Source organism: Lissotriton helveticus, chromosome 7 (assembly GCF_964261635.1).
Source record: "Lissotriton helveticus chromosome 7, aLisHel1.1, whole genome shotgun sequence".
In the NCBI taxonomy this organism is placed as follows: Eukaryota; Metazoa; Chordata; class Amphibia; order Caudata; family Salamandridae; genus Lissotriton; species Lissotriton helveticus.
The window spans coordinates 509,653,609-509,677,076 of NC_136068.1; the positions used below are offsets into that span (position 1 = coordinate 509,653,609).

Below are 23,468 nucleotides of genomic sequence, written 5' to 3' on the forward strand. Positions count from 1 at the left end.
ACAGGCCAAGTATGCATGCCTCCCATGTGTGCGGGATCGTCATGCCTGTGCATTTGTCTAGTGTCGTCAGTATCGCCCCCCAATATGTCTGAATCCGTGGGCACTGCCAGAGCATGTGTAGTAAGTCTGCCTCATCCAGCGCACATCTCGGGCATTTGGCCGCCGCTTCTGGGAAATAGCGATTAATCTTACTGGGTGAGAGGTACGCTCTGTGTAGAATGTAGAACTGTATCAGTTTAAAGCGCGCGTTCCGTGGCACGTGTCTGGGGCCTAATAGGATCATCCTCCACTCCTTATCCGTCCATTCCCTCCCTCTGTCTGTGGCCCAGTGGTCGCGCAATGGTTGCAGTGAATGTTGTGTGTGCGACAATAGTGCTTGGTGTAGCCAGTGCACCACGTGTGTGCCATCACCCATGACATGTAGGCTCTGTATCAATTGGTGTGTTGGCAGTTCGTCAGTGATGTTGCCCCACCGCTGTGTGTATGCGAAAAGTATTGAGGCGTGCTGTAAAAATTGACCCGTCGGGAGACCTGTGTCTGCCGCTAGCGTTGCAAACGGTATCAAGACACCATCAGCATATAGGTCTGCCATAGTGTCTACTCCAGTGCGCGTCCAAGGTTCCAGCGCTGTTTCTGTGACTATGGAGGTGGACTTGGGGGTGCCTAGGAGTGGTAGCGCCGGGGCATATGGCTTGGTCGTCTTCGTGAGCATTAGGCTTCTGACATAACAACGTATCGCCACTGCGACGTGTAGCTGATTGGATTTCCTTGGGTGTGTCAGGGGGTGGAATATTGTATGTAGTTGCGTGGAGGAATACATGTCCGTATTCGTGGCAGTGTCTCCCAGGTGGTTCCCTGCTAGCCAGGCGGTGACCCATTGTAGCTGGGCTGCCAGATAATAAAGTTCGAGGTTCGGTACCGCAAGGCCTCCCTCATCGACTGGGGCATATAGTTTTCGGAGGGCTACTCTAGGCCGGCCCGTGTTCCATATCAGGTCTCTAACCATGGAGGCCAGTTCTCGAAAGGTGCGTGCCTGTACGTACACTGGCAGGTTGGCGAAGTAGTATAAGAGTCTGGGGAGTACAATCATTTTTGTCAGTGTCACTCTGCTCGGGACATTGAGTGGTAGGGATTTCCAAAAGGCAATTTGGGATTTTATAGACGTGATGGCGCGTGTCAGGTTACCTGTAGATAAATACTCCTAGGTATTTGAACGTTGTGTGGTGCCATGGCAGCCTTTCCCCATTGATCGTGACTCCGGGGTCAGGGATGTCAGGGTTGAACGAGTATGCACCTGACTTGGCCCAATTAACCTTGAGGCCTGACATGGTCTAGAAGGATTGAAAGATCTCCGAGAGGCTTCGAGGTATGCGGGTGAGGTCCCTGATGTATAAAAGGAGATCGTCCGCATATAGCGAGACCGCGTGTATGCCATCTGCGAGTGGGATCCCCCAGTGCATGCCCTCTGCGCGTAGTAGCGCAGCAAGGGGTTCAATGGCCAATGAGAAAAGTAGCGGGGATAGCGGGCATCCCTGCCTGGTGCCGCGTTGCACTCTAATGGCGTCAGAGAGTAGCCTGCCCGTGCGGACTCGCACCACCGGGCGTCTATACAGCAATCCCACTAGTTCGATAAAGTCATCCCCAAGGTCGAATCTGCGTAGCACTGCCAGCAAATAGGGCCATTCGAGCGAATCGAACGCCTTCTCCAGGTCCAGGACTAGACATCCCGACCTGGGCCAGTCTTGAATTGCATACTGTTGTACCCTGAATAGTCTACGGATGTTTTGGGAAGTGCATCTGGAGGGTACAAAGCCGTTCTGGTCATTATGTATCAGGCCGGGCACCAGTCCAGCCAATCGTCGGGCGAGAGTCGAGGCCAGTACCTTGTAGTCAGTGTTTAGCAGCGCCAGGGGCCTATATGAGCCAAGCAGTGTTTCATCTCTACCTGGCTTAGGGAGGGACACTAATGTTGCCTCATTCATGGACAGGGGTAGATCTAAGTCTTCCAGTGCCGCAGCAAACACCCTCAAGAGCTCTGGAGTTAGGATGTCCGAGCATGCTTTATAGTACTCCGCTGGCAACCCATCAGGGCCTGGCGCCTTGCCGTTCGAGAGGGCAAAGATGGCGTCGCGGAGTTCCTCCGCAATCAACGGTGACCCTAGGTCCTCTCGTTGTTCGTCCGTTAGGGTAGGCAGCACGATGTCCTCTAAGTACGCGGCTATTACTGACGGTGCAGTCAGCAGTCGGGATTTGTACAACGCGCTGTAATGGGCCACAAAGGCCTCGTGTATCCGTGCCTGTGTGTACACCACCGGGCCTGCTATCGATTGCACCGCTGCCACCGGCGTGACACGTTGTTCGCGCTGAATCAGCCACACCAACAACTTCCCTGGTTTGTCGCCAGAATGGTGAGTGCGGGCTGCGTGGGCCTTGTAATTGACCTTTTTCAATCTGTCAATCAGGGTGTCATGCTCTGCCCGCGTTTGTATTAATTCCGCGGTGGGGCCACCGGTCGCAGACTGCTCCAATCGCAGCAGGTCAGATTCAATGCGCCTGAGATCTGCTTCTAAGTGTCGCCGGGAGTGTGCTTGGGTGCCTAGACATTGCCCCCTAAGGACCACTTTGAACGTGTCCCATTCAATCTGAGGTGTCGATGCCGAGCCTGTGTTATCTTCAAAATATTGTGCCGTCTGTGCGCTGATGGATCCCCTAAACGTGGCGTCTAGTAAGAGTTCGGGTTGCAACCGCCATGTGGGTATTGGTGGTCGAGGGTGATCCCACATCAGGTCTAGGAGGTGCGGGTTGTGGTCGGAGTGTGTGCGTCCCATGTAACATGTGTCCGTGATAATGGGCAAGAGTTCACTAGAGACCATGAAGCGATCAAGGCGGACATGCAGGGTGTGCGCCCCCGAATAATATGAGTAGACCCTGGAGTGCGGATTGCGAGAACGCCACGCATCTTGCAAGCCCCATTGCACGGACCACGCCTGTAGCGCCTTCGTGGTGGCCTGAGCTTGTGAGTTGGGTAATGCAGGATGAGAACGGTCAAGTGTCAAGTCTAGCGAACTATTGTAGTCCCCGCCTATGACCCATGGGACCCCGTGCCAGGGGGCTAGTGTGCGTGACAAGTCTGCAAGAAAATCTGCTAACCCCGTGTTAGGCGCGTAAATTGAAGTGATTACCATTGGGCTACCGTCTAGTTTGCCGTGGATAGCCACGTACCTGCCCTCGGGGTCTATATGTACATCCTGTGTGGTCCAAGGAATGCCCGGCCTGACCCATATCAGCGTACCTCGGGCGTATGATGAGAACCCTGTAGCATAAAGTTGTCCGCGCCACCTGTGTCGCAGCGTAGCAATTTCTGTGTTGTTAAGGTGGGTTTCCTGCAGGAGGGCAATTTGAATGTGGTGGCGTTTGAGGTATGAGTAGATTTGGTAGCGTCGGGATGGTGTGTGTATACCTCTCACATTCCACGTGCATATCTTAATGGGGAACATTACAGCAATTTCACCAAACCTCCCAACCGTCCCTGCCACCACCCCTCAATGGGTGACCACCTGGACCAGCTCCAGTACGGCCGCTCCACCACGCTCCTCCTGTGCTTCAGCTGCGACGATCCCTGGTATCGCTGTAACGCACTAAAAACTAAACTGCTGCTGCATTTGTATTTTGGCGCCTCTGCTGATTACCTGGCTCTCTCTGCGCTTTTGGAATCATTATTGCCGCATTTGTAAAGCGCCTTTGGTCAGATTGTGCTATATTTGCATAGCGCTTTTGGTGAGACTGTGCTGTAGTAACATAGCGCTTTAGGACAGATTGTGCTATATTTGCATAGCGCTTTTGGTGAGACTGTGCTGTAGTAACATAGCGCTTTAGGACAGATTGTGCTATATTTGCATAGCGCTTTTGGTGAGACTGTGCTGTAGTAACATAGCGCTTTAGGACAGATTGTGCTATATTTGCATAGCGCTTTTGGTGAGACTGTGCTGTATTAACATAGCGCTTTAGGACAGATTGTGCTTACTCGCTGTATTTCTGCTATTGTTACCCCTGTCTGCCTACCACTCGGACCCTCCATTTTGTTGTTGTTGACCTCCCCAGGCCCGCCCCTCAGCCACACTACCGCCTCCCTGCTGCCCCTCCCACCCACGTTCATCGAGCCTTCCTCTCCCCCAGCCTGATTGTGACCACCTGGACCAGCTCCAGTACGGCCGCTCCACCACGCTCCTCCTGTGCTTCAGCTGCGACGATCCCTGGTATCGCTGTAACGCACTAAAAACTAAACTGCTGCTGCATTTGTATTTTGGCGCCTCTGCTGATTACCTGGCTCTCTCTGCGCTTTTGGAATCATTATTGCCGCATTTGTAAAGCGCCTTTGGTCAGATTGTGCTATATTTGCATAGCGCTTTTGGTGAGACTGTGCTGTAGTAACATAGCGCTTTAGGACAGATTGTGCTATATTTGCATAGCGCTTTTGGTGAGACTGTGCTGTAGTAACATAGCGCTTTAGGACAGATTGTGCTATATTTGCATAGCGCTTTTGGTGAGACTGTGCTGTAGTAACATAGCGCTTTAGGACAGATTGTGCTATATTTGCATAGCGCTTTTGGTGAGACTGTGCTGTAGTAACATAGCGCTTTAGGACAGATTGTGCTATATTTGCATAGCGCTTTTGGTGAGACTGTGCTGTATTAACATAGCGCTTTAGGACAGATTGTGCTTACTCGCTGTATTTCTGCTATTGTTACCCCTGTCTGCCTACCACTCGGACCCTCCATTTTGTTGTTGTTGACCTCCCCAGGCCCGCCCCTCAGCCACACTACCGCCTCCCTGCTGCCCCTCCCACGCTCCGCCCCCTCCACTGTCCATTAATGTCAGATGTCCCAACGCGCAGCGTCCACGCGCTACGTACACGCCGAAGGTGCGCCAAAGGTAAGCCCGTCTACGCCCGTCCGCGCCAGGACCGCGCCCAGTGCCAGACCCCCTGCCCCTCACGCTCCCCAGCCCCCCCGCATTACCTATGATGCCGCCTCCCTCCTAGCCCTTGACCCCGGCCGCGCCCCCTCCTGCGTCCAAGCCGCTCCTGGACACACCCATGGACCTTTCTCATGCTACTACTGCAGATTCAGCGGAACCGAAAACATCTCCGCTACGACCACAACACAGATTCCTGACCCCAACCACCTACAATGCATCCTTCTCAACACCCGCTCGGTCCACAGGCACGCCATTGACCTTTGGAACCTACTAGACACCATCTCTCCTGACGTCGCCTTCCTAACGGAAACATGGATGAACGCTTCCTCCGCCCCTGACATCGCCATCGCTATCCCTGATGACTATAAGATCACACGCAAGGACCGCACTGACCACACAGGAGGAGGAATCGCTATCGTCCATAAGAAATCAATCCGCATCTCAACCAGCTCTGACGCCAACCTCGCCAACTCTGAACACCTCCACTTCCAGATCCACATCGACCCCAAGACCACACTCAGAGGCACCCTCCTCTACAGACCACCAGGACCCCGCGCAAAATTCAGTGAAGACATCACGGACTTCATCACCCCACACGCGCTCCCCTCCAAAGACTACATCCTCCTGGGAGACCTCAACTTCCACCTTGAGAAGATCAACGACCGCAACACCGCCACCCTCTTAGACAACCTCGCCAACCTCGGACTTAAACAACTAGTCACTTCCCCCACCCACATCGCAGGTCACACACTCGACCCCATCTTCACCTCCAGCAACCATGTCTCCTTCAGACACACTACGGATCTCCTCTGGACTGACCACAGCTGCGTTCACTTCACCTACAACAAGCCGAAACCCATCATCCTCCTCCAACCTACTCTACAAAGAAACTGGAACAAAATCACCACGGAGCAGATCTCCACATCACTCCTTCAAACCTCCCCAGCCCTCTCTTCTAACACCAACGAAGCCGCCTCCAACCTCACCCTTTGGTTATCCAACACCGCCGACACCTTAGCACCACTGAAAAAACGTCAACACAAACTTGGCATCAAGAAGGCCTCATGGTTCAACGATGACCTCAAGAAGTCCAAGAAACTGTGCCGATCCCTTGAAAAGGCCTGGAAAAAAGACCCATCCACCAGCACCAAGGACGCCTTCAAAAGCGCCATCCGTACTCACCACCAACTGATCCGAAAAGCCAAGAAAACAGCATTCAAGGATCGACTTGACAACAACGCCCACAATAGCAAGGAACTTTTCAACATCGTCAAGGAATTTTCCAACCCCTCGGCCAACTCCAACGACATCACCCCCTCTCAAACCCTCTGCGATTCCCTAGCCTCTTTTTTCCACAACAAGATTGCTGACATCCACAACAGCTTTGACAACCAACCCGGAAGCCAACCCACCCTACCATCAGCTGACCATCTTCCCCCCGTTAACACCCTTAACGCCTGGAACCCAATCTCCACTGAGGACACCATCCGCCTGATGAATTCCATCCACTCTGGATCCCCCACAGACCCATGCCCTCACCACATCTTCAACAAAGCAGACTCCGTCATAGCTCCGCACCTCCGAGACGTCATCAACTGCTCCTTCAACTCCGCTACCTTCCCAGAAGACTGGAAACACGCTGAACTCACCGCCCTTCTGAAAAAACCAACAGCAGACCCCACCGAACTCAAAAACTACCGCCCCATCTCGCTTCTTCCATTCCCGGCCAACGTCATCGAGAAAGCTGTCAACAACCAGCTCGCCGCCTTCCTCGAAGCCAACAAATCACTCGACCCCTCACAATCTGGCTTCCGAACCAAACACAGCACTGAGACCGCCCTCATCGCAGCAACAGACGACATTCGAACTCTACTGGACAATGGAGACACAGTCGCCCTCATCCTCCTCGACCTCTCTGCAGCCTTCGACACAGTCTGCCACAGCACCCTGTTACAACGCCTCAGAAACATCGGAATCCAAGGAAAGGCACTGGAATGGATCACCTCGTTCCTCACCGGAAGAACCCAGAGAGTACGCCTCCCACCATTCAAGTCCGAGGCCTCTGAAATCATCTGCGGCGTACCACAAGGATCCTCACTCAGCCCCACCCTCTTCAACGTATACATGAGCCCCCTCGCGGCTATCGCCCGCCAACACAACCTCAACATCATCTCTTACGCGGATGACACTCAACTGATACTATCTCTCACCAAGGACCCCAGCACCGCCAAAAATAACCTACACGAAGGAATGAAAGAAGTCGCCGAATGGATGAAACAAAGCCGTCTGAAACTGAACTCAGACAAAACAGAAGTCCTCATCTTAGGTACATCCCCCTCTGCATGGGACGACTCCTGGTGGCCGGAAGCCCTCGGAAATGCACCCATCCCGACAGACCATGCACGGAACCTTGGCGTCATCCTGGATTCGTCACTCTCAATGAACAGACAAGTCAGCGCCGTATCCTCTTCCTGCTTTAACATTCTTCGCATGCTCAGAAAAACATTTCGCTGGATCCCCACCGAAACAAGGAAAACCGTCACCCACGCTCTAGTCACGAGCCGACTGGACTATGGAAACACCCTCTACGCAGGTACTACCGCAAAACTCCAGAAGAAACTCCAACGAATCCAAAACGCCTCAGCCAGGCTCATACTAGACATCCCACGCAACGAACACATCTCTGGTCACCTTAAAGACCTCCACTGGCTACCCGTCAATAAAAGGATTACTTTCCGACTGCTTACCCACGCACACAAATCACTCTACGACATCGGACCAGATTGCCTCAACTCTCGACTGTCCTTCTACACCCCCTCCCGCCAACTTCGCTCTTCCAACCAAGCCTTCGCCACTGTACCTCGCATCAACAAGACCACCATGGGAGGCAGATACTTCTCATACCTGGCTGCCAAAACATGGAACTCACTCCCCGCTTACCTTCGCCTCACCCAGAATCACCCAGCGTTCAGAAAGCAGCTTAAAACGTGGATATTTGACAAATAATCCTCCTCCCCTTCCTAAGCGCCTTGAAACCCTCTGGGTATGTAGTGCGCTATATAAATTTTATGACTTGACTTGACTTGACTTGACTCAATGCACACTCGCTCATCGTCGTGGAATCGGTCCCCGCCACCCCATAAGCATTTGACGTGACGCTCCAGTGTTCTGTGACCATGGGAAGGGGAAAAAAACATGGCTATCGAAACAATAAACCATTTAACAATACGAACTTGCAAAATACCAAAAGGTCGGATGCAAAACGTGCTCCCGTCCATACTCTCTAGGAGAGCAACAATGTTCAAGTCTAAGGGGGTGGTTGTGCTACGTGCACAGGATCAAATGGATTATGTCAGTATGTTTGTGAAGTGAAGGCTTGTTGCCTTCCCGGGGGGGGTGTTTCAGGCAATGCCGCCCACGTATGGAATGAGCCCATCACATATATGCGTAAGTTGCCATACATTACGTGTTCCAGTCGGGCCATCTCCAGGCAAGGCAGAGTGTCTCCGCAGCTGGGCTTCATCGGGCGCGGGCTCTCATCGCCAGCGCCTGGGGTCATGTCCATCAATGTGTCCCTTGGTGCATGTGCCCCAAGCGTGTAGTGTGGAGGACGAGGGGGCAGTCCGCCATTACGCACAGGGTACATTGTGGTTGTGGATTCGTAGGCCCGTCATGCTGGTCACTTGCATTCGTTTCCGTGGGGAGTTGCATCCGGTGCTTGATCAGCTGATGTAGTCCGCTGTTTGGGGGGTGACATCAGGTCGGGCATCCGAGGTCGGGGAGTCTGGCACTCCATATATGGCTTCATCGTCGCTCTGGAGGCCTCGTGTGCCGCCACTGGCCACCTCGCTCTGTTCGGGGGAGCCGCTGAGCTCCATCACGAGGCGGAGGGCATCTCGCTGCTCCTGTCGTCTGGCAGCTGCAGGAGGGGAAGGCCGAGTCGCCGCACGTGTATTCGGCTGAGAATTCCGGCGGGGTCGTCGCCGCCGTCTGTGATTGCCGGATTGTCGTCGTGACGCAGGACCCGTCGCCGTTTTGGGTTCTGTGTCGACTCCGCTGTCTAGCCAGGCTTCCACTTTCATGGGGTCCGTGAAGAAATGAGTCCGCTCTCCCGCCACCACTCTTAGCTTCGCAGGGAAGAGAAGGGAGTACTGGAGGCCCACCTGTCTCAGTCGCTTTTTCACTGCGAGAAAGTCATGTCTCTGCCGCTGGACCTGTACAGTGTAGTCCGGAAAGAACATCACCGATGCGTTCTCTATTCGGACCTCCTGGAGCTTGCGGGTTTCTCGTAGTATGGCGTCTCTGTCTCGATAGTTCATAATACGGATTAGCATGGGCCTTGGGTTGGAGCCTGTCGCCAGAGGCTTAGTGGGGACCCTGTGAGCCCGTTCAATCACGAAGTGTGGGGAGAGCGATCCTTCCGGCAGGAGGCCTCGTAGCCACTGCTCCATGTGGACTTCTGGGGACCTCCCCTCCCATTTCTCCGGAACTCCGACCAGGCGCACGTTGTTTCTGCGGGTCCTACCTTCCGCATCCTCAGCCCTATCTTCCAAGAACGCCACCCTGTTCAGCAAGTCCTGGATGTGTTTATGCGACTGGTCCGCACGGGGTTGAAGTGTCTGCAGCGTGTCCTCCAAGGTGGTGGTGCGTTCCGCCAGCTTTTTGTGATCTGCTCTTAGGTGCGTGAGATCGATGACTACGCTGTCGATTTTGGTGGCCAGGGAGGTGCGGGTTAGGCTCAGTGACTCCTCAAGTCTTTCCATTGCTGCCAGCATAGTGTCCAGTTTGGCCGCCATCTGGTCCGAATCGGTGTGCTTCCCGGCTTTGTCCATCTTGGCCTTCTGGTTAGCGTTGCTGGCGCCAGTTCTCGTTTTGGGGCCGTTAGACATCTGCGTCACTCCCTCGGGCTCGGCCGAGCAGCCCACGTCGTCCTCAGAAGGCCGGGTCGTGCAGTCAGCAATCCGACCGCTGGACAGGCGTGTGCTGTATAGCGTGGACGGTCCCCGTGGCGACACAACCCCCGGTTGTGATCCGCAGCGTGTGGCGGGCCGGTATTATCTGGCCAGTGCGTGGTAGTGGGCAGGTGCACGGCTCGTCGCGGAGGATCAGACACCACTGCAGGTTGTGGGGGATCTCAGCAGCACCCCCAAGGCGCACGTGGTCACGTAGCCGGTCCTGGGGTTGGGCCGGGGGTATTTTCGCGGTCTTACCGGCACTTGCCGCCACGTGGGCGCGCCCCGCAGATCTTGTCGCCGGGTCTCCGTGTTTGCCTTTCCACGTTGCTGTTGTCTACCCCACAAGGGATCGAGGTGGCTGGGCTGCAGTGTGTCTCAGTGGCCGGTGAGTCGGGCCGCACCAGCCGCCGCTTGGTCGCGTGTGGCAGGGCGGCGTCGCTCTGTTCCGCGAAGCCGCGCTGCCGGCGTGATACCTTGGTGATTAATGGCCTGTTGGTATGGTCACTGTGCAGAGCAGGTCTGGTGCGATAGACCGAGCACGTTTCCCTCCCAACGTCTCTCGGCCAGTGCGTCTGCCGGGCCGACCTCTGGGCCTGCGTCCTCAAGTGGAGCCCCGGTCTGTCCTGCGCGCTTCCTGGGTTAGGGACCGAGGAAGGCGGCAGCAGCCCAGCGAATCTTCCGGTGCGTCCTGGGTGTGCCAAATTTTTCCAAAGTCGGCCGGCAGGCCGACGGTGACGTCCGGCGGCGGCGCTGATGTTTATCGCCATCCGCAGGCGGCGATCACTCGGATAAATGCCCCGGGAAGGCAAGCCTGGCGCGGAGCTTCACTCCAAGGCGGCCATTCCCGTTGCGTGCGTAGCCACGCCCCCATTGTATTGGAACATTTATATAGCACTTACTATCCCTATGTGGGACGCTGGAGCGCTTGCCCTTGTGGATAGCACGCTACGCCATGTGGGGTGTATTGTTAGACGTGTGTGTACTTTATGTTGATCCTGTGAGGCAAGTGTTGACATGTTGTGCGCTATGACCACGGAGGTAGGTTTATTATATTATAAGACCCAGGGCTTAGTAGAATAAGGATGGGGAAGGGTGAAAGAGATGGGCGCAGTTGGACTTTTCTCAGATCCAGTGACATTATCATATTCTATCCGCCACTAAGTGTCAGTACTTAGCCATCCAGCACTGGGTCAGTTAGCCCTGCATCTGCCTCATGCTAGCCATCCTCTCTTACCATTTGAGAACTTGCTTCACACTAGAAATACTGATTTCTTTTTTCAAAACGTATTTTATTGTTTTTTTGTGCATTCTTTATACATATACATATTATTCATCAACCATCTCGACGATTTAACTCCTACAGAGGTATTCAAATCTCTGCCCCTTTCATTCCATTCAACACAATGACTGTGATTTAGTAGGTAGCCGAAATGCCAATAACCATTACCTGCTAATTTTCTTACCCCCGACTCCTCCCAACTGTTGTGAATCCCCCCTCCCCCTCCCATCTCACCGGTGTGTGCGCTGCTGTCAACCCTTTTCGTCTTGTGTTAACAATAGTTACAACTGTTCTAGTCTCTCAATGTACCTGTCATAGCTCGGGGGCCCCCTTTTGCTACTATGTTCTTCTCCTACTCAACTTCCGTCTGGTAATCCTGCAATGCTTGTACTAAAGTTTCCCATGCCGTCGCTGCCTCCAGCGCCCTTTCATTGCTCAGCCGTCTCGCCTGCTGGTATCTAATTGTGCTTTCGCTGCTCGCCCATTTTATAAATTCAGCCCTCCATCTCTTGCTGCTAGGCCCTACCTTCGACTTCCAGTGTCATGCTATTTCCCGTTTCGCCACTAGGAGCCCCATATCTACAAACTTACTCGTTATCTTGTTTTTTGATGAATGAGGGAACCAGTGCAAAACGCTTGTGGCCATATCAAAGGTCAATTACCGCTCCGTAATGGTATTTAGGATGTGTCTCACTTCTTCCCAGTAGGTTCCCATCCCAGGACATGACCATAGCATGTGCTCTAGTTCTACTCCTAATAGTGCACCTCGAGGGCACGCTGCCTCTTCTACCTTAAAATATTTCTTCATTTTCCCTGGTGTTAAATATGCTCTATGGAGTATGTAGAAATGCACTAGCTGGAATCTCGCGTTTCTCGTGCTCTTTCAGGCTCTACGCATGATCTGGATCCAGGTCGTTTCAGGAAAAGGTCTCCCTATGTCCACTTCCCATTTTCCACTCAGTGTCTCCAGGGGTGCTAACCCTTCATTGATCATTCTGGAGTAGAGGCATGTGACTGCCTTGAAAGTCCCGGCTGCCATCATGGTGTATTGGCATGCCATTGTTGTCTTAGGCTCTACTAACCCCTCTCGCTAGTGTGTCTGCAGTGCCCTTGTCAGTGCTGCATGCAAAAGAAATCCCCTTCTCGGCAGGTCATACCTTTCTTGTAGCGCCTGATAGGGCAGCATTGCTCCATCCTCGTATAAATCTCCAATCATCTGGATCCCAAATCAAGTCAAGTTAAAATTTGTATAGCGCACTACTCACCCGGAGGGTCTCAAGGCGCTTGATGGGGGGGGGGGGGTTGTTACTTATCAAATAGCCAAGTTTTGAGTTGTTTTCTGAAGGAGAGGTGGTTCTGAGTAAGGCGGAGGTGGGTGGGGAGAAAGTTCCAGGTTTTGGCCGCCAGGTAGGAGAAAGATCTTCCTCCCATGGTGGTTTTACGGATACGTGGAATCGTGGCGAGGGCTTGATTGGACGATCCTAGTTGACGGGTGGGGGTGTAAAAGGTCAGGCGCGTGTTGAGGTATTTGGGTCCTAGGTCGTAGAGCGCTTTGTGTGCGTGGGTGAGAAGACGGAACGTTATTCTCTTGTTGACGGGGAGCCAATGAAGGTCTCTCAGGTGACCGGAAATGTGGTCGTGGCGGGGTATGTCTAGGATGAGTCTGGCGGAGGCGTTCTGAATGCGTTGGAGTGCTTTCTGTAATTTGGCTGTGGTTCCAGCGTAGAGGGTGTTTCCGTAGTCCAGTCGGCTTGTGACAAGTGCTTGGGTGACTGTCTTTCTTGTTTCGGTGGGGATCCATCGGAAGATTTTTTTGAGCATGCGTAGGATGTTAAAGCATGATGATGAGATGGCGTTGACTTGTCTGGTCATCGAGAGGGAGGAGTCTAGAATGAATCCCAGGTTGCGAGCATGGTCCGTTGGTTTGGGCGCGCTGCCTAGGGCTGGTGGCCACCATGAGTCATCCCAAGCGGAGGGTGATGATCCTAGGATGAGGACTTCCGTCTTCTCTGAAATTAGTTTTAAGCGGCTGTTCTTTATCCATTCGGCTACGTCTTTCATCCCTTCGTGTAGGTTGGTTTTGGTGGTGTTTGGGTCTTTGGTGAGGGAGAGGGCGTGCGATGGATGCGAGGGGGCTCATGTAGACGTTGAAGAGAGTGGGGCTGAGCGAGGAGCCTTGGGGAACGCCGCAGATTACTTCGGTGGCCTCAGATCTGAAAGGGGGAGGCGGACTCTCTGGGTTCTTCCGGTGAGGAACGATATGATCCAATACAATGCTTTTCCTTGTATTCCGATGTTGTTGAGGCGTTGTACAAGGGTGCTATGACAGACCATGTCAAACGCTGCGGAGAGGTCCAGGAGGATGAGGGCAGCTGTTTCTTCATTGTAGAGTAGTGATCGGATGTCGTCTGTGGCTGCGATGAGGGCAGTCTCGGTGCTGTGTTTGGCTCGGAAACCGGACTGTGAGGGGTCGAGGGAGCCGTTAGACTCGAGGAAGGCGGCGAGCCGATTGTTGACGTCCTTCTCTATGACTTTGGCAGGGAAAGGGAGGAGCGAGATGGGGCGGTAGTTCTTAAGTTCAGTGGGGTCTGCTGTAGGTTTCTTCAGGAGAGCATTGAGTTCGGCATGTTTCCAGCTTTCCGGGAAGGTAGCGGTGTTGAGGGAGCAGTTGATGATATTCCGGAGGTGGGGTGCGATGATGGAGTCGGCCTTGTTGAAGATGTGGTGGGGGCATGGGTCGGTTGGTGATCCGGAGTGGATGGAGTTCATCAAGCGGATGGTGTCTTCGGTGCTGATTGGGTTCCAGGCGTCAAGGGTGGTGGTGGGGGGCTTCAATTCGGTGGTAAGGGGGGTGGACTGGTTGCAGAAGCTGTTATGTATGTCAGCGATTTTACTGTGGAAGAACGAGGCTAGAGAGTCGCAGAGGCCTTGAGAGGGAGTGATGTCGTTGGTGTCGGCGCTGGGATTGGTAAGCTCTTTGATGATGCTGAAGAGTTCCTTGCTGTTGTGGGCGTTGTTGTCGAGTCGCTCCTTGAATGCTGATTTCTTGGTGGATCGGATCAGCTGGTGGTGTTTGCGGGTGGCCTCCTTGAGGGCGGTCCTGTTGTCTGTGGTAGGGTGTCTTTGCCAGGCTTTCTCGAGGGTGCGGTATTTCTTTTTGGAGTTCTTGAGGTCGTCATTGAACCAAGAGACTTTTTTGATGCCTGGCTTGTTGTGTTGCTTTTTCAGGGGAGCTAATTCGTCGGCGCAGTGGGTGATCCATTGTGCGAGATTGATGGCTGCTTGAGTTGGGTTCGATGATTTGGCGAGAGGGTTTTGGTATAGCGATGTGGTGAGCTGGTCGGTGGTAAGTTTGTTCCAGTTTCTGCGGGGGACTTGTTGTGGGTCGTGGTGGGTCGTGGTCTTTCTGAAGTTGAAATGTACGCAGCTGTGGTCCGTCCAGTGGAGTCCTGTGGCGTGATTGAAGGAGACGTGCTTGCTGGAGGAGAAGATCGGGTCGAGCGTGTGTCCGGCGTAGTGGGTGGGGGTATTCACCAGTTGTTTGAGTCCGAGATTGGAGAGGTTGTCCAGAAGGGTGATGGTATTGCTGTTGTTGTTCTTTTCCAGGTGGAAGTTGAGGTCCCCTAGGAGAATGTAGTCCTCGGAGGGGAGGGCTTGTGGGCTGATGAAGTCAGTGATGTCTTCGCAGAATTGTGTGCGGGGTCCTGGTGGTCTGTAGATGAGGGTGCCTCTAAGTGTGGTTTTGGGGTCGGTTTGTATCTAGAAGTGGAGGTGTTCGGCGGCTGTGAGGGTGTCGTCGGAGCTGGTCGTGAGGCGGATGGTTTTCTTGTGGACGATGGCGATGCCTCCTCCTGTCTGGTTGATGCGGTCCTTTCGGATGATCTTGTAACCGTCCGGGATGGCTATGGCGATGTCGGGTGCTGATGAGGCATTCATCCAAGTTTCTGTAAGAAAGACGATGTCCGGCGTGGTGTTGTCTAGTAGGTTCCATAGTTCAATGGCGTGTCTGTGGATCGAACGGGTGTTGAGCAGGATGCACTTCAGGTGGTTGTTGTTGGAGCTCTGTTTGGCATTTGTAGATTGATTGTGGGTCTTGAAGCAGTCGAACTTGCAGGATTGGCAGGTGAAGGGTCCATGCGTGCGTCCTGGGGCGGCTTGGTGACAGTCGGGGAGACGGCCGGTGTTGAGTGCAGAGAGGGTTGCGACGTCGTACATTAGGCGGGTGGAGTGGATTTTGCGGGGGGCAGGGGGTCTGGCGCTGGGCGCGGTCAAGGCGCGGACGGGCGTAGACGGGCTTACCTTTGGCGCACCTTCGGCGCGCATAGGGCGCGTCCGCTGCGCGTGGACGCTGCGCGTATGTTGCTCTGACATAAGTGGATAGTGGAGGGGGCGGACCGAGGGAGGAGCAGCTGGGAGGCAGGAGCGGGCTGGCGAGTGGGTAGGGTCAGTAGGAGCTGGAGGGAGAGGGGGTGGGGCTGCGGGGGAGCAGCGGCGTGGACGGGCTAAGGGCACAACAACAATGCTGGGCGAGATCACTGGCACAAAGGAGGTCGTGGGCACAAAAAACAATCACTGGCACAATCAATGGCACAGAATGCGGTCGCAGGCACAAATAGCTGGCACAATTGTAATCAATGCAGGCAACGATACCAGGCACAATGCAGGTCGCTGGCACAGATAGCAGGGCAGAATGCAGGTCGCTGGCACAGATAGCAGGTCGCTGGCACCGATAGCAGGGCAGAATGCAGGTTGCTGGCACAGATAGCAGGTCGCTGGCACCGATAGCAGGGCAGAGTGCAGGTCCCTGGCACAGATGGTTGGGACGAGCTGCGAGTGGAGCGACCAGTTCTGACCGGAGTCAGGATGGTCACAGCTCCTTGTCTCGCGTTATTAGCCTAAAGTTTGTTTGTGGGAGGGAGGAGCAGCTGGGAGGCGGGAGCGGGGTGGCGAGTGGGTAGGGTCAGTAGGAGCTGGAGGGAGCGCGGGTGGGGCCGCGGGGGAGCAGCGGCGTGGACGGGCTAAGGGCACAACAACAATGCTGGGAGAGATCACGGGCACAAAGGAGGTCGTGGGCACAAAAAACAATCACTGGCACAATCAATGGCACAGAATGCGGTCGCAAGCACAAATAGCTGGCACAATTGTAATCAATGCAGGCAACGATACCAGGCACAATGCAGGTCGCTGGCACAGATAGCAGGGCAGAATGCAGGTCGCTGGCACAGATAGCAGGTCGCTGGCACCGATAGCAGGGCAGAATGCAGGTCGCTGGCACAGATAGCAGGTCGCTGGCACCGATAGCAGGGCAGAGTGTAGGTTGCTGGCACAGATGGCTGGGACGAGCTGCGAGTGGAGCGACCAGTTCTGACCGGAGTCAGGATGGTCACAGCTCCTTGTCTGGCGTTATTAGCCTAAAGTTTGTTTGTGGGAGGGAGGAGCAGCTGGGAGGCGGGGGCGGGGTGGCGAGTGGGTAGGGTCAGTAGGAGCTGGAGGGAGCGGGGGTGGGGCCGCGGGGGAGCAGCGGCGTGGACGGGCTAAGGGCACAACAACAATGCTGGGCGAGATCACTGGCACAAAGGAGGTCGTGGGCACAAAAAATAATCACTGGCACAATCAATGGCACAGAATGCGTTCGCAGGCACAAATAGCTGGCACAATTGTAATCAAAGCAGGCAACGATACCAGGCACAATGCAGGTTGCTGGCACAGATAGCAGGGCAGAATGCAGGTCGCTGGCACAGATAGCAGGTCGCTGGCACAGATAGCAGGGCAGAATGCAGGTCGCTGGCACAAATAGCAGGTCGCTGGCACCGATAGCAGGGCAGAGTGCAGGTCGCTGGCACAGATGGCTGGGACGAGCTGCGAGTGGAGCGACCAGTTCTGACCAGAGTCAGGATGGTCACAGCTCCTTGTCTCGCGTTATTAGCCTAAAGTTTGTTTGTGGGAGGGAGGAGCAGCTGGGAGGCGGTAGCGGGGTGGCGAGTGGGTAGGGTCAGTAGGAGCTGGAGGGAGCGGGGGTGGAGCCGCGGGGGAGCAGCGGCGAGGACGGGCTAACGGCACAACAACAATGCTGGGCGAGATCACTGGCACAAAGGAGGTCGTGGGCACAAAAAACTATCACTGGCACAATCAATGGCACAGAATGCGGTCGCAGGCACAAATAGCTGGCACAATTGTAATCAATACAGGCAACGATACCAGGCACAATGCAGGTCGCTGGCACAGATAGCAGGGCAGAATGCAGGTCGCTGGTACAGATAGCAGGTCGCTGGCACCGATAGCAGGGCAGAGTGCAGGTCGCTGGCACAGATGGCTTGGACGAGCTGCGAGTGGAGCGACCAGTTCTGACCGGAGTCAGGATGGTCACTGCATTTCCCTGCATTTTCCCAGTCCTGTAGTGGCGTCCAGTCGCTGCCGTGCGGTAGCGCTGTTGCCATTCCTAAAGGGATTTCGGGCGCATTTGGGTGCAAGACTCCCGCCCTGCATTGGGATCGATTCCAGCACAGTCTTAGTGTTTTTTCCTCCATAGTGAGGTCCCTAAGGTCCAATTTTTGTTGTAGTGTTATGAATGCGAGGACATGGCGTGGGATTCCCCTACCTCTTTGATGTTCCGGGCCTCTAAATTTCTGTGCTACTGCCTGTGTTAGTATCTGGAGTTGGGCTGCTAAATAATACAGCTCAAAATCTGGGACCGCCAACCCTCCCTCAGCCTTGGGCCGAATGAGCATTGCCTGCGCCACCCTACGTCTACCCGTTCCCCACAGGAAACCCACTATGATCGATTTCAACAATTTAAACACTGAGCACGGGATCCATATCGGCAGAGTTCTGAAAAAGTACAACAATCTGGGTAGTGCTATCATTTTCAATAGGGCTATTCGACCCGTCACCGATAGAGGGGGAGTGGCCCAAAAGGCCATGCTACTTTTCAATGCTCTCACGCCCGTCCCACATTTCCTTCCAGCATGTCGGTGGCAGTGTGATAAACATGTACCCCCAGGTATTTCAAACAAGTGGGCTCCCATCTCACCTCCCTATATGAATTGGGCTGGAGCCCTCCTTGCCTTACTGGGAACAGACATGTTTTTGATCAGTTCACTTGCAGCCCCGAGATGTCCCCAAACTCCGAGAGCAAGTTTGCTGCTCCCATCAATGCTCTTCCTGCGTCCTCGAGAAATAGCAACAGGTCATCAGAATATAGCGATATCTACTGCCAATCTCCCCTATACCTCAAACCGTCATAGTATTCCCCCAGTCTGACCTTTGCCGCCAGCGGCTCCATTGCTAGGGCAAACAACAAAGGGGAGAGCGAACACCCCTGTCTCATTCCAGGGGCTACTGGGTATTGCGATGATATCAGCGTTCCAACACGCACTCTAGCCACAGCAGACGTGTATAATACTTTTGTCCACTGCACAAAATTGGCACCCAGGCCGAAGCACCCCATTGTTTTATATAAATACAGCCATTCTAAGCTGTCAAAAGCTTTCTCAATATCTACAGATAATACCACTGGTTGTCGCGCTTCTGGCTGTTCTTCTTCAAGTACCCGTGCCAATCTTCTAACGTTAGTGGACGTGCTCCTCGTCGGTATGAACCCAGCTTGATCCTCGTGGATTAACGTGGTCATATGGTTTAAGAGGCGGGTCGCCAAAATGCTGCTCAGTATTTTATAGTCTGCCGTCAGCATTGATAATGGGCGGTAGGAGGCCGTATTTGTCCCCTCCCGACCCGGTTTTAAAAGCAGGATCACCAGAGCCTCCCACATGGAATTAGGTAATCAACCCAGTTCTTTTGCATCCTTTAGACCTCCAGGAGTCTTGGTGCCAACAAATCCGCATATTTGCCATAGAACTCTATCGGTAACCCGTCTACTCCTGGCGTTTTATTTCTGGCCATACGCTTAATAGCACTCCTAACTTCCCCTATCTCTATGTCCTGACCTAAACATTTTGCTTGCTCCTTTTCCAATTCCGGAAGTGTCAGTCCATCCAAAAAGGAGTCGATTTCAAGGTCCCCCGCTACTAATGAACTCTTATACAGTCCCTCATAGTATCACAAAAAGCGGTGTAGGATCTAGTTTTGGGTGTAAACCACCTCCCTGTTATCGTTCTCTAGAGCCAATATAGGGGAACCTCTCTTTGTCGGGTTGGCCAGCCAAGCTAGTAATGTTCCTGCCTTGTCCCCCTCTGCATGTACCCTCGCAGTGTAAGCCTTATAATCAAAGCAACGCATTCTTTCCACCTCTGCTGCCACCTCTTCTTTCGCTGCTTTGACCAGGCTTTGCTAATTCTGCTTTACGTAACCTATCCTCGGCTCGCTTCAGATCTTGTAGCAACACCTTCCGCACCCCCGCATGTTTCCCTATGCAGATCCCCCTTATGACTACTTTAAAAGCGTCCCATTCTATCGCCCTTGTGGAGGCCGAGCCAGCATTCTCTGCAAAATAATGAGTTATCCCTTCGCTCACTTCTCTATGAAAAATCGGGTCCTCTAGCGTTTCAGGTCGTAGTCTCCAAGTGCTCGACACCCCGGTCATCCAATGCATGGTAAATAGCAATGGGTTGTGATCGGAGACCGTCCTAGGTAGATATTCAGTCTGTTCCACAGAGGGCAGCACCGATGGCGAGCACAACACCGTGTCTAGACGGACATGTAAATCATGCATCCCAGAGAAGTAGGAATAGTCTCGGTCGAGTGGGTGATGCGTGCGCCACGCGTCCACCAGATTCCATCTATTTTGCCATTCTAGCCTGCTTTTAGTCAATCTGTGTACCGGGGAATCAGCTAATGGGGGGTGTGATCTATCCAGCGATACATCTGTTATGGAGGTGAAGTTGCCTCCCAACACCACAGAACCCGCAAGATAGTGTGCTAGCGAGCAAGAGAGTTGCCCCAAGAACCCATCTGGTCGGCGTTAGGCGCGTAAACGCTGCAGAGTGCTATGTCTCTGCCCCTGAGTCTACCCACTATGGCCACAAACCTGCCTGCTGGATCTATCATCTGCCTTGTCACCTGAAAAGGGACCCCAGCTCTAATCCAGATCAGAGCTCCTCGTGCAAAATCTGAGTAGGTGGTGTTAAATACCTGTCCCTCCATCGTCTCTGCAGTGCCATGCCCTCCGCCCTAGATAGGTGAGTCTCCTGTATTAGTGCTATGTGTATCCCTCTTCGAACTAAATATGCGTGCATCTTGTGACGCCGCGTCATTGTATGTAGCCCCCTCACATTCAAGGAAATACATCGTAAATCAGCGGTATCTCAAATTGCCCACTAGTAACATCTGCATCCCAAATCGTACTCCAGCTTCCACACCGGTGACCTCCCCATCCCAACACCCCTCCCAACCAACCAATCTACCCACCCCCCCAGGAACAGGACCTAGAAACAAACAGCTAGTTCCCATCCAAACCATTACAAACTCCAGCACACATCTAAGCCCAGCAGCAGTCGCTGAGGGCATGCCTTAAGGGCTACGAGGGGGACTTTGTGCCGATGGGCCCCGCCCAACCTCTTTATACACCTCGCCTTAACTAAGCCCCAAATAAATGAGAGCCTCATTGACCGCCCCCCCAATCGCCGCCCGATCCCCCCCCCCCGAAACCCTCAGCAGTTAGTCCACTTAAACCTCAGAGTCCTCGGAGGAGACACCCTTCGCCATCTCCCCTGCTGTTGAGTAGCCCCATGGTCTACTCCTGGGCTGTTCTCTTATCTTCTCCCAGTGACATCTTGTTCATTTCCCCAGGTGCTTTAGCCCTCATCCAACATCCCCTCTGCCGTTGCTGGTGTGACCCTCGGTAGGCGTACACTGTCCGCCTCCGAGTGTTCCGTGTCAGATCGGTCTTTGTCCTTCTCAGAATCCGTTCCTCCCGGAGACAGCGTCTCCCGCTCACCCGACAGAGCTGAGACCACCTCCAGCACTCCTCTTCATTCTGCTTCTGTCTGTAATATCGAGGGTCTCCGCTGTCTTTGCCAGAGCCTTTGCGATTTCCGTTGGGGCAATCCTTCTGTGGCGTTTTGTGCCCTTTGTTCATTACCATCCTTCCCAGCTCTGTATAACTCTAGCCAAGCGCAGGCATCCTCCAGGGTATCATAAAAACAAGTTTTACCATCCACAATTACCCTCAACTTGGCCGGGAACAGTAGGGAGTATTGAAGTCCCTCTTTTCTCAATTCTCTCTTGACGGCCAGGAAGGATGTCCGGCGTCGCTGGGTTTCATGTCCAGGAATAGGTTGACCCTGCTGTTCTCCACTTGATAGGGGCCGTCTGTGCATGCCTTCTGGAGCAGCAGGTCTCTGTCACGGAAGTGCAACAGTCGGGCTACCACCGGTCGCGGGGGTCAGCCTTGTTGCGGTGGCCTAGCCGGTACTCTGTGCGCTCGTTCTAAAGTGTAAAAAGTAGATAGGCCTTCCGGTGCCACTACTGTTTTTAGCCAGGTCTCGAGATACTGCACCATGTCTGGTTCCTGCGTCTTTTCAGGTAGCCCCACTATGCGGATGTTGTTCGGTCGATTTCGTCCTTCGGCATCCTCGGCCCTCCTCTCCAGTACACCAATACGATCCAAAACATTAGTCATTGTGGCTTTGAGGTCTTTCTGCAACGGTTCAATGACCTGAATCGCTCCCTCCACCAACTTAACTCTGTCTGCCAATTTAACATGATCTGCCCGCAATAGGCCCAAACCCGTGGCCACCTGCGCTATGTCTTGTTGGAGCGCAGTGTGGGAGTCCGCTATCGCTGCCAGGATTTTGTCCAACTTGGGCTGCAGGTGGGGATCACGTGGCTCTTCAGGCTCATCCTGCTCCCTCTGCCCAGGGAGTTCATTGTCCGATACAGTCTGAGCTCCGTCCTTTTTCCCTTTCAATTTCCCCATGCTGAAGCGTGGCGGCGGCTATATTCTCTTATCCCACCTGGTGGCCGTACTAATGAAATCCTGCTCCGGGGAGTCTCGCTGTCAACACCCCCCGAATTTCGAGCTCAGCTAAGCAGCTCTTCTCCAACCGTGTCGGTGTGGAATCTAGGTGTGGGAGCACAGTAGCGTGGTGCAATACTGCTCGTACCTGTCAAGTCACTGGTTGCCTAATTTTCCATGTCAGTTATGGAGGCAGGTTCTCCCAGTCGTTTGGTTCTCCCTCGCCCCCAAACAAAATCCTCAGGGATTCTTCGACTGCACTTCCGACTGGGCCTCCACCTTTCCCTGAGTCAATCCAGGTTGGGCCTCTCTCCCATCGTCTCACAAGCAAACCTCCTCGCTGGCCTCTAGTTTGCTGCGCTATGTGCTGCAACCCCTGACCGTTAGCAGGGCATTCTGCGATATCAAGTAGGACTCCCCGCAGTGCCTCCTCTCCAGGTGAAGCCCCCGCTCAGCCACAACCTTGTCCAGTGCCTGTCGCCGCTCCGCAGTCTGCCTAGTCCGGGGTCCCTGGGATGATCCTTACTAGTTACCCATGGCCCGGGCAGCTGCGCCCCTCAGTCCTCCGCCAATCCCTCAGTGCGTGCCTCCGGGTCTCTTCAGGCTATCACAAGCGGCCTAGCCCACTCCCCTCCCCGGATCGCAGTCCGCAGCTCGCGGGCCCCAGCCCCGCCACGCCTCGCTCACCAGTGTCAGGGTGGGCCCTCCTGCGACGTTCTCCACTCGTGGGAATGCCTCGGTGACCTCTGCCGCAGCCCCGCGAAGATCGCGGCCGTTCCGCAGACGTCCTCGAGATTGGCCTCGGGTCACCCGTGATGTGGGGACGCCCCGTACTGCTCGTCCGTCTCCTGTCAGAGGTCCGAGGTCCCCAGGGCGCCACCGCCGTGTATCTCGCCTCTGCCCGGCGTCTGTAGCAGGATACAGCCGCCTTCGCGATCACAGCCCTACAGAGTTTCGTTTCACTCTGTGGCTGCCATCTTGGACCCCTCGTCCTTTCTCCGCGCTAGCCAGGTTTCGAGCGAATATTGTCGGGGCTTTGGGTCAGGCTTGGTTCCCAAATCCTGCTCAGTCGGGCGCGGTCCCTTCACCCGCCTTTGGTGTTGGTAGGGGACCCGATATGTCTGCTATTCAGGATTATTGAGGGCTCAGTTATGGAGCTCGTCGCTTAGGCGGCTTCCTCTATCGGCTTGAAGCCACGTCCCCTCCACACTAGAAATACTGATGACGTCTCCTCTCCGACATATATATATATATTTCTCAACACTCGACAGAACCCCGTCAAATCCTCCGCACTGTTGCGCTAGGAGAAAAGTGCGAATGCCTCTTCCCTTCCAAAGAATGGTCA

General features: G+C 54.2%; 1 protein-coding gene across 1 annotated transcript in view; it reads left to right on the forward strand.

Annotated features, from left to right (window-relative positions):
* Positions 1-23,468, forward strand: part of LOC144768685 (uncharacterized) — a 9,047,330-nt gene that overhangs the window by 6,418,604 nt on the left and 2,605,258 nt on the right. The window lies entirely within an intron of this gene.